Source organism: Callorhinus ursinus, unplaced genomic scaffold (assembly GCF_003265705.2).
Source record: "Callorhinus ursinus isolate GAN/ISIS: 27379988/994484 unplaced genomic scaffold, GSC_fseal_2.0 scaffold63, whole genome shotgun sequence".
Taxonomy (NCBI): Eukaryota; Metazoa; Chordata; class Mammalia; order Carnivora; family Otariidae; genus Callorhinus; species Callorhinus ursinus.
The window spans coordinates 92,289-103,239 of NW_027397125.1; the positions used below are offsets into that span (position 1 = coordinate 92,289).

Consider the following 10,951-nt stretch of genomic DNA (forward strand, 5'->3'; position numbering starts at 1 on the left):
CTACTATTGCAAAACTGGAGATTTGAACATAATTCGCATTCGTCATCTTTCTTTTTTTATTTTATCTTTTAAAATAAAAATTATGTATATTTAAGGTGTACAACATGATTTGATGTACATATACATAGTGAAATGATGACTGTAGTCAAGCTAAATAATGTATCTTCTTCTCACAGGGTTACCTGTTGTGTGTGTGATGAGAGTACCTGAAATTTACTCTTTGTAAATTCAATACTGCATTATTAACTGTAATCATCATGCTATATATTAGATATCTAGGCTTACTCATTCCATGTAGCTGCAACTTTGTAGCCTTTGACCAATATCTCCCCATTTCCCCCACTCCCAGAGTCTGGTAACCATCTTCTGCTCTGCTTTTTGTGCCTTCAACTTTTTAGATTCTTCATTTCCTCCACTTCCCCACCCCATCTCCTTCTGTGTGTTTGACTTTTTTTAGATTCTACGTAGAAGTGAGATGATGCAGTTTTTTTACTTTCTGTGTTTGGCTTAGTTCACTTAGCCCTTAGTTGACTCCAGGTTCAATGTTCATTATGTTTCTAATACACAATGTGATATGTACATTTTTTCATATTAATATTTTAGACATACTTTGCCTTAACTTCAGGGTTGTAGATTGGATAGTTTGTATCAAGCAATATTATTCTGTTATCCCATTCCCATTATATGTAAGCAAAATGGAATCTTAGTGAGCTAAAAAGCTTGTATGAAATATCACAACTAGTACATGAAAGAGCCAGTGTTCAAACCTAGGTTTTCTGATTTCATATTTGTGTGTGTATGTGTGTGTATTTTCTTTTAAACCAGTGGTTTTCAGCTATGCTTCATAGGTCTAGGGATTGCTGCCGGGTGATCACAACAGTAAACTAGGGTAACTCTTAAGTTTTATCTCCAGCATATTATAATTGAAAACTAATTTTCTTTATATCAAACTGCTTATTTTACTATCTAAAAATGAAAAAACGGGACGCCTGGGTGGCTCAGTCGGTTAAGCGGCTGCCTTCGGCTCAGGTCATGATCCCAGGGTCCTGGGATCAAGTCCCACATCGGGGTCCTTGCTTGGCGGGGAGCCTGCTTCTCCCTCTGCCTGCCTCGCCCCCTGCTTGTGTTCTGTCTCTCTCTCTCTCTCTCTCTCTCTCTGACAAATAAATAAATAAATCTTAAAAAAAAAAAGATGAAAAAATTGTGAAAGTAAGGAAATTCACGTGTAAGAAGGAATTAGTCTCCCTAAAAAATCTAACTTTGGCTTGGTGAGCATATGCATGCTGTTGTTATACAAATGTTCCAAGTCTGTTTCCCTCCTCCTGCCTGCTGTATTCATTCACCCTGCCATATGGAGGGTTGTGCTTTGGACTTTTGTGATTTGGACTTTTGTGATTCCTACTTGGGAAACTGGGGAGGGAGTGGACTCAGAGAGAAAAACTTCAAGTAATTTGAAATAGTGTCCTGAATATATCTGCAGTGTGTAAGGGAAGTAGGGAGGGTGAAAAAGATTATTTTAAGGCAAGATACCATGATATTTGAGAGAAATAGGGAAAGAACTCGAGCCAGTTTGAATTTGTTTTTCCCATGAAGACTGGGAACCATGTGGGATGTTCTTTTAATAGGATTTAAGCAGGTGAGATATCTTCAAAGTTTTTCATTTTGTTTTCTCAAGTTTACTGTTTTTGTAAAGATCACCATGGTTACACCATAAAGAACAGATTGAAAGAGAATAGATGGATGCAAGTGAACCAGTTAGAAGGCTTTTGTAATAACTAAGGTGAGGGATGGTACAGTAGATTGACTAGGACGAAACTGTTGGGAGACAGAAGGAAATACATTTCTGGTTTGTATATATGTATGTTTTTAAATCGAGGTAAAATTGACATATTAGTTTCAGCTGTACAACATAATGATTCAGTATTTGTATATATTGCAAAGTAATCACCACAATAAGTCTAATTAACATCTGTCTCCAAACATAGTTAACAAAAATTTCTTGTGGTGAAGACTTTTAAGATTTACTCTTAGCAACTTTCAAATATACAATAAAGTATTATTAATGATAGCCACTATGTTGCACATTACATCCCCATGACTTACTTATTTTATAATTGTCAGTTGTACCTTTTGACTTCCTTAACCCATTTTGCCTAGCCCCTGCCTCTGGCAACTACTGATCTGTTCTCTGTGCCTGTGGGCTTGTTTTTTGTTTTTTAGATTCCATGTATAAGTGAGATCATATGGTATTTGTCTTTCTCTGTCTCATTTCACTTAGCATAATACCCTCAAGGTCCATTCATGTTGTTACAAATGACAATATTTCATACTTTTTTTATGGCTGAAAAGCACTCCATTGTGTAGTATACCATTGTGGTGGTGGTGGGTCATACACACACACACACACACACACACACACACACCCACACCACAGCTTTATCCATTCATTCATTGATGGCCACTTAGATTTTCTCCCCCCATATCGTGGATATTATAAACAATGCTGCCGTGAACATGGGAGTGCATATAGATTTTTGAATTAGTGTTTTTATTTTCTTCAGATAAATAATCAGGTGGAATTGCTGGATCATATGGTAGTTCTATTTTTAATTTTCTGAGGAACCGCCTTACTGTTTTATATAGTGGCTGTACCCGTTTGCATTCCCACTAACAGTGCACAGGGGTTCCCTTTTCTCCACATCCTCACCAACACTTGTTAAAGTAAATGTGACAAGATTTAGTGATACTGGATATGAACTAAGCGCTAGATATCTGACTTAAATAACTTGATAGAGAACTCTTATAGAACATTGAAATAGAATTGAGTAGACTATATGTTTGATTTGGGGCACTTTCATTTTGAGGTACCATTGACATACCTGAGGGGAATGTTACTTTTTTTTTAGACTTATTATTTATTTTAGAGAACATGTGAATGGGGGAAGGGCAGAGGAAGAGAATGTCAAGCAGACTCTGTGCTGAGCGTGGAGCCTGACGTGAGGCTTGAACTCATGACCCCGAGATCATGACCTGAGCCAAAACCAAACAACCAGCTGAGCCACCCAGGCGCCCCTGTTACACTTTATTTGTACAATTCTGCAGCTCAGAGGAGAGGTCTAGAATAAAGTTTATGTGTATATAAATGGCAATTTAAACTTGAATGTGGATGAGTTTGCCAAGGAGAGGTTATAAAGCCGAGAGAAGCTAGGACATAATGCAGAGGTCCTTGCAAAGGACACAGAAATGAGTGTTCAGGGAGTTAAGAGCAAACCAGGGTGAGTGTTGGTCCATGTTGTTTTACCTTCCAGTGAAATCTCAGTATTTTCTTTTCTGTAGTATTATGAATCCCCAAAATTAATTCCATGTCAATCCAAATTTGTACTAATTAAAATTCTGCTATAGAAAAGGAAAAGAGTTTATTTCATTTTTTTAAATATATTTTTTTAAGATTTTATTTATTTATTCATGAGAGACAGAGGGGGAGAGAGAGAGAGAGAGAGAGAGAGAGAGAGAGAGAGAGAGAGAAGCAGAGGGAGAAGCAGGCTCCCAAGGAGCAGGGAGCCTGATGTGGAACTCGATCCCAGGACCCCAGGATCATGACCTGAGCCGAAGACAGATGCTTAACCATCTGAGCCACCCAGGCGCCCCAAGAGTTTATTTCATTTTTAAAAAGATTTATTTATTTTGGAGAGAGAGCATGTACACATGTGCGTGTGTGAGTTGGGGGGACGGCAGAGGGAGAGAGTCTTCAAGCAGACTCCCCACTGAGCACCAAGCCCAATGTGGGGCTTGATCTCACCACCCATGAGATCATGACCTAAGCTGCAACCAAGAGTCGGATGCTTAACTGACTGAGCCCCCCAGGCACCCCAGAAAAGGAGAGAATTTAAAAGATAAGTGGAGGCATTAAAAAATGTAGCTTTTAAGCTACAATTTCTAACATGAATGACTATATCAGATAATCTTCAGGGTTACTGAGTGGGAGGGACTGGCTTGAGTATGAATTGTTTCAGTATAAAAACGGGTTTGCTTTTTTTTAAGAACTGTGAAAGGCCTGAGATTTTGCCGTCTATGCAAGCTAGCAAGTTAGCCTGCCATAGTTGCATAGATGCTGGTAGAAGGTACAAGACTTCTGGGTCATAGACATAGGACTTTATTATTCATGACAGTAGCAAGAGCCAGTGTTGTTATTTGTGCCAGTTTTCCAAGCCCAAACAACATAGAAAAATTTGAAGAGGGCTGAGTGATGCCTCTCCTGTATTGCAGTATTGTCTGTTATAGGAGAGGAGCCTCTAGGTTAGGGAACCCAAACTTTTATAGTGGGAAGTAGCCTGCCTGATGTTAATCCTGGAGGGAGATGTCATCTTTATTATACTAGATAGTAAATGAACCTATCTATTGCTCCCAGGGGAGACATTTGTATCCTTCATGGCTGTTTGCTATACAAACATACTTAATATATTATGGAACAAAGAGAGGCAGTGGCTCCACTTACAAGATATATATAAATATTATGGAACATGGATAATTTGCCTTCAACAAGTTTTTCCCCTAATTTCTATACATTACTTGGCTTCTGGTAAAATTTCCCATAATGATGCTCTTCATTGGTCCTTCTGATTAATTTGTCTGACAAAGGCTGGGACCACAGCCATCCAGTTTATCTCATAAGACATTTAATTAGGGTTATGTACTGTCAGGGTAGCAGGATGAGGCCAAACTGCAATATTGACCTCAACTGTGCTCTGTAGGGTCGTAGACCCAAGCAGCTGAACAAGTGCCATTAACCATCAGGGTCTGCCTTAGAGAGCCAAGTGGCTTTCTCTTTAAGTTTCTTCACCAACTTTCTACTTGACCCAAGGCATTAATCTAAGAACTGCAGGATGTTAGAAAAAACCTGCAGGATATATTAAGGAATGCACAGATTTGGCCTTTGCCTGCAAAGAGGAAGTCTGGGGCAATTCTGTCATCCATAGTAATCCTGATCACAGTGAGTTGAGACTGACCTGGATGGCCGCAAGGCTGAGGTGATGTCATTGATCACCTCAGCTGAAGTCCAGGACAAATTTTAAACTACCTTTTCTAATTGGGTATTAGAATTAGTAAGGGTATTAGTGAAGGGTATTCTGCTTTTTCCATGCCAATAGAGCTCTCGCAAACCTGGTGAACATTCCTAAAACCCGCTGGACTTCTGCAGGAAGTGTGGCAAGCACCAACCCCACAAAGTGACACAATACAAGAAAAGCAAAGATTCTCCTTATGCCCAGGGAAAGCGGCATTATGACAGGAAGCAGCATGGCTATGGTGGGCATACTAAGCCGATTTTCTGGAAAAAAGGCTAAAACTACAAAGAAGATTGTGTTGAGACATGAATGTGTGTTGAGCCCAACTGCAGATCTAAGAGAATGCTGGCTATTAAGAGATGCAAGCATTTTGAACTGGGAGGAGATAAGAAGAGAAAGGGTCAAATGATCTAGTTCTAAGCTTCATATTTGCTCTATTATGAAAACAAAAAAATCTTGAGGTTATGTTTAAGAAACAAAGTAAGGCTATTCTTAATTATTGCGGGGGGGTGGTGCACAGTGGACCTCTCAGAAGGATAACTGACTTGTTAATTATGTGCAGTCTGAGGCAGTTATCCCTAAAATGGGAGTCATCCAATTAGAAATACCCTTACTTTGGAAAGAGCAGTTGTCTGCAGACTACATGATCTTGTGGTGCTTAAACACTTGAAGGTCTCTTATGACCACCCCTAAGTTGCAGAATGTGGTGTTTACAGTTGTTGTCCCTCTGTCCCCCAGATAGGACGTAAGTCAGGGAGTACAGGCTGACAGTTTCTCTGTTGTTGCCTCCTGCAGAGCTGGTAGGCCTTACGGGTCACAGTTCAGTACAAATAATCAAGTCTAATGATTGTTTTTGGAGGGATTACCTGAAGGCAGTCAGTCCAGTCTGTCCTGTTTATCTATGCCATCAACCAGGTAGCATTCATCTGGCCTTTGGAATGACTGAATGATAGCTGTAGGAAAGGGCAGGGGGTAGGAGAGACACCTGGAGGTATTGACAGGTGTTTTGTGTGGGAAGTGCAGGAGCTAGGATTACCCTCTGTTGCTTCCTAAAGACTCTTCCTTGAGGTTAAAGAGAATGGTGATCCTTTTGTGATCAGAGCCGTACAGCAGGGTGTGGCAGACTCAGCTGTCAGTTCAATTTAAGGCACTGGGACACTGTGTAGGAGAGCTGCACCAGGGAATTTTCCTTTGTGAGAAAAGCTCCAGGGGTGATTTCGAAAGACAGAGATCACTAATGTCCCTCTTTCTTACCTCCTGAGGTCTAAAGTGTTTATTCCACAGGTGCCAGAGTTGTTCTTCCACATCACAAAATGAGTGTCCCATACCAGTAACTAACTTCTCCCTTTTTCCCAGTCATCCCTGACTCTTACCCAGACCTTTTGTCTGGAATGGTCAGGTACAGGAGGGACAAGGGCATTTTTTATTAAACTTACAGAGACCCTATTATGTCTCCTGTTTTGGGCCACATGATTCACTGTAAGGGGACTTGGTGAGCAGCAGTATACTTTATTAACCAAATGGTCATTATCTTTATTATCTAAGAAATCCATCAAGAAAATTCAGGTGGCTAAACCAGAAATAAGTTAGAATTCCCAAGACCTTCTTTTGTCTAGGCTGCCATCCGGAGGGTATACCAACAGGTCAGCTTGGGGTTTCCATTAGGCGAAAGAAAGAAGCATCATGCTTGGTAATGGTTAGGACAGATCACAAGTGGCAAAGAAGGGATGATCGCTTCCTAGGGATATCCACGTTCAGTGACCAAATTGCTGTATTGTTATGTGTGAACCAGGAAGAATTAAGGAGGTATAGTCAGAAATCTTTCTGAGTTGATTAAAATTTTTTTTAAATTGTGGTAAAATACACATGACATAAAATTTCCTATCTTAACCATCTTTTTAAGATTTTATTTTTTAAGTAATCTCTACACCCAGCGTGGGGCTTGAATTCATAACCCTAAGATCAAGAGTTGCATGCTCTACCAACTGAGCCAGCCAGGTGCCTTGACTAGTAGCCCATTGTTAGTGACTTCTAGAATAAAAACATACTATCAGACTGCAAATGGTTTGGAAAGTGAAAAACATGGCACAGATTAGTGTCAAGGGTAACACTGGTGTGGCTGGAGTCAGCTGACTGGACTGGAATAGCAGTATCCTACTTGAGAAAGTGTCATCAATGGTAAGGCCCCACTAATAGCCTGAAGAGGAGGGTCAAAGATCTGATGTAACCAGTCTGTCAGTAGGAAGAGATATGGCCTCTGTCATATGAGATAAATGGGTCTTCTAAGAATTACAAGTGTGGGATGCAGTGATTGCCTCCGCATCAGAAATATAGAGTCCTTTACTCTGTATCTGTTCTGTGATGGTACATGTGTTGATAGATCCTGCAGCAGTAATGGCAGTCTGGGCAGTACAGCCCTGATCAGCAGCTTCATTCCATTTGATCTCATCAGACAATGGTCCCTTGCCATGGGCATCTATATTTGTGACCTAGACTATCTGAACAGCAACTGCAATATGTCCCCACAGTTTATGGCTAGTTTTTAGTCAGTCTGTAGTTTTCCAAGTGGTAGGCCAACAAGCTAGGTCATTGGTAACAGACCCAGAATCAGTAAAAATATAACAAGGTTTATGAAGAGGAATATTGGTCAGATCTGTGAGGACATCCTTGAATTCTGCCCACAAAGCAAAGCAGTCACACCCATTTTCAGCTCTGTGTAGCTGGCCCTGAAATTGAACAGCATAGTAGGCCACTGAGCAGCATAGGGTTTCAGTGTAATTAAATCATTCATTAGTGAACCAGGCCCAGGCATTTATGGGATCCTCTGTGAATCAGGGGCCTCAATGAGCCAGCAACTTTAGTTAGGCAGAATGGAGACCAAAATTTCCCCAAAGGGATAACTGACACTTTTTCATTTAAAGCTGAAATACCACAGGGGCCTGGCTGGCTGCATTCTTGAGTTTACCTCTTTAATGTGATAAGAGAAGCATGTTAGGCTCTTACCACCTTACTAGTCATTGAGTTTGAGTTGACCCATCCTCAAATGGGAAACTTCAAAAGGAGTGCACCTGGTGGCTGTGTCAGGGAGGCATTGAATCCAGAAACCAAGGGACACCTTGGTGGCGGCTGCACCTCTTGCCAGAGACTCCAGTCAGTAAAATCATCTGTGCATGGAGACTTGTACACAAAGGGGTCATAAGGATTTTGGGGTGCTAAAGCTACCAGTGCTTTCTACATGGGCTCTTTCCAGTTGGCATAATCCCCTCTGGCACTTAGGAGCATTCACAGTACAGGCATGTAAAATATCAGTAAATTATATATTCAGTGGTAGAAGCCACAACAGTAATACACCAAATTTCCATAGGATACTGAAAAGAGAGCCAAGTGATGTCTGCACAGAATTGGGTGGATTACAGGAAAGGAACTCCCAATTTAGGGGACCAGATCCAAAGACACCATCTGAAAAGTATGGGTTAGTTACTCTTTTCACACTGTGAATCCCACCCAAACCTTGATAGCTGAAAGCATGTACCCTCTTCCTCCACATGAAAGGTATGAATGTGATGTGGTCTCCTGTATCTAACAGAGCCATAAAATTTTGAGTCCCTCCTCTTCCTGGTGTTCTAGCATAGCTGGGTATGATTGATCTTCAATTCCCCTTGGGAACTAGGAAAACTCATCTCCACCCCCAGTCATCTTTCTCTGTAAAGCAGCTGAGGCTGGGCTATGGGGAGATTGGGAGAGAGCAGCTCTGCACCTGTAAAGAAGTTGCATTTCCTTTCAGTTTTGAGCAGTGCTCTAGCTGCGTGCTGAGCAATCGAATAAATCTGTGGTATTTTTGATCCTCCCAAAGTCCCATGTTCTGTGACAAGGTCATCAGTACTGGCATTCAACAGCTACAACCACATTGCTTTCTGACCAGGGAAATGAGCTTGTGCCCTTTGGATGACTTGGGCTAAGATCTGCACAGTGACAGCATTGTTTTTAGGAGTCTACCTAATGTTGGCTATTTGCTGCTCCATTGTCAAGATAACATCTCTTAAATTCTTGCTTGATTTCAACATAAGAATTAGAGGAGTTTTCCAAGGCTAGAAGGTCTGACAGCAAGAATTTATCTAGATTTCTTTGGTCAATTTCTCATTCTCTAGTGAATCACCTTCATTATCATTTTAAACCCAGTTCAGTACAGTAAGAGCCTGAAGACAAGTCAGTGCCTGCCGCAGTTTCTCTTAGTGAAATTTGGGATGGGCTGGGGAGGGTGGTGGGAAAAGCTCTCTTGGAGCAGACAGGACCCATTGCCAAAAAATGCTGAGGTCTTTACTCATCTTTTTTTTTTTTTTTTTTAAAGATTTATTTATTAGAGAGAGGGAGAGAGAAGATCCCAAGCAGACATTCCATTGAGCACGGAGCCCGATGTGGGACTAAAAATCCACAACCCTGAGATCATGACCTGAGCCAAAATCAAGAATTGGACGCTCAACTGACAGCCACCCAGGCGCCCCTCTTTTACTAGTGTTGAATGGATTGAATGTTGACAAAATAGACTGCAGGAGGGTCTGAGCAATAAGATACAAAGCTGTTGCCGTCTTTTTAAATAAGCATTATGTGTCCCATCCCTACATCTCCTAAGCAAACTAGCTGAAGTTCTGAAGATTCTTTTGGTTCTGACCACAGTTGTTGCAGTTTTTCTCCTTTGGCACCCAGTGTAACATTGGGTGTAACATTATCTGAAGAGGAACAGTCCTTTGTGTTCCCCACTCCCTCTGCCAGATAAATCTTACCAGTTGTTCACAGAACAGACTTGCTGAGGCCAACTCTAAGGTTGATGGAAAGCTGACAGTAACTGGGGCATCATTCAGACTTCTGTTTTTGAACCTACAAAATGATATTCAACCTGAAACTACATCCTCAATTTAGCCTTTGTTAATGGGCAGTAACATGGAGGACCATTCATTGCTTGGTTGACCATCCCATTTGGTCAGCATGTTCACTCACAATTCCCATGGACTTACGTCACGTCGATTCCTGTTAACTGGTCTTTCGTTCTATTTCTAGAAACTCTGTCAGTATTCCATCCTCATTGTCAGAACTGTCAAAAATTGTGAAGAGTTTAAGATTTTACCCTTTGTGCAAGCTAAGAAGTTAGCCCGCCACAATTTCATAGATACTATTAAAGACATGAGACTCTTGGGCAAGATGCAGAATGTCATTGCTCATGGCAATAGCAGTAGCCAGTGTCAGCATTTGTGCTAGATAACTAGCCCCAATTTCCACTGGATACTGAAAAGAGAGCCAAGTGATGTCTGTGCAGAGTTGGGTGGATTACAGGAAAGGAACTCCCAATTTAGAGGACCAGATCTTTTATAATGGGCAATAAACCTTCCTGACCTTTGCCCCAGGGCTGACATTATTTTTAATACACTGGACAGTAAACAAACCTGCCTTTTGCTCTCCAGGAAGACATTTCATCTTCTAAGGCTATATAAATACTGTATAAATATCCAGGACAGAGGGAGCAGTGCCTTTTCTTGTAGGATGTGCAAAAACGGTAGACACTGAAGGAGAGTTGTCTCTCTACCTTGTTTTGGAATTGGGAGAACATTTTTGATTACAGGTTCTTTCCCAATCAATTTTTTAAAATTCTGGAAATAGAATCTTAAGCATTAACATTAAATTTTTTTTATTCTGACAGTACCCCTCTACCCCCTTCAGTTCACATCCTTGCTTCTTTTCCACCTAGACTACCATCATTGCCTCCTACCTGGTCTCACTGCCAGTGCTCTTGTTCTGTCTATCCTCAACACCTCTACCAGAGGGATTCTCAAAAAAATTTTATTTATTTATTTATTTATTTATTTATTTATTTATTTATTTATTTATTTATTTAT

General features: G+C 40.8%; 1 protein-coding gene across 9 annotated transcripts in view; it reads left to right on the top strand.

Moving 5' to 3' along the window:
• ABI1 (abl interactor 1) overlaps positions 1-10,951 on the top strand; it is a 127,112-nt gene that overhangs the window by 88,122 nt on the left and 28,039 nt on the right. The gene's annotated exons all lie outside the window — the stretch shown is intronic.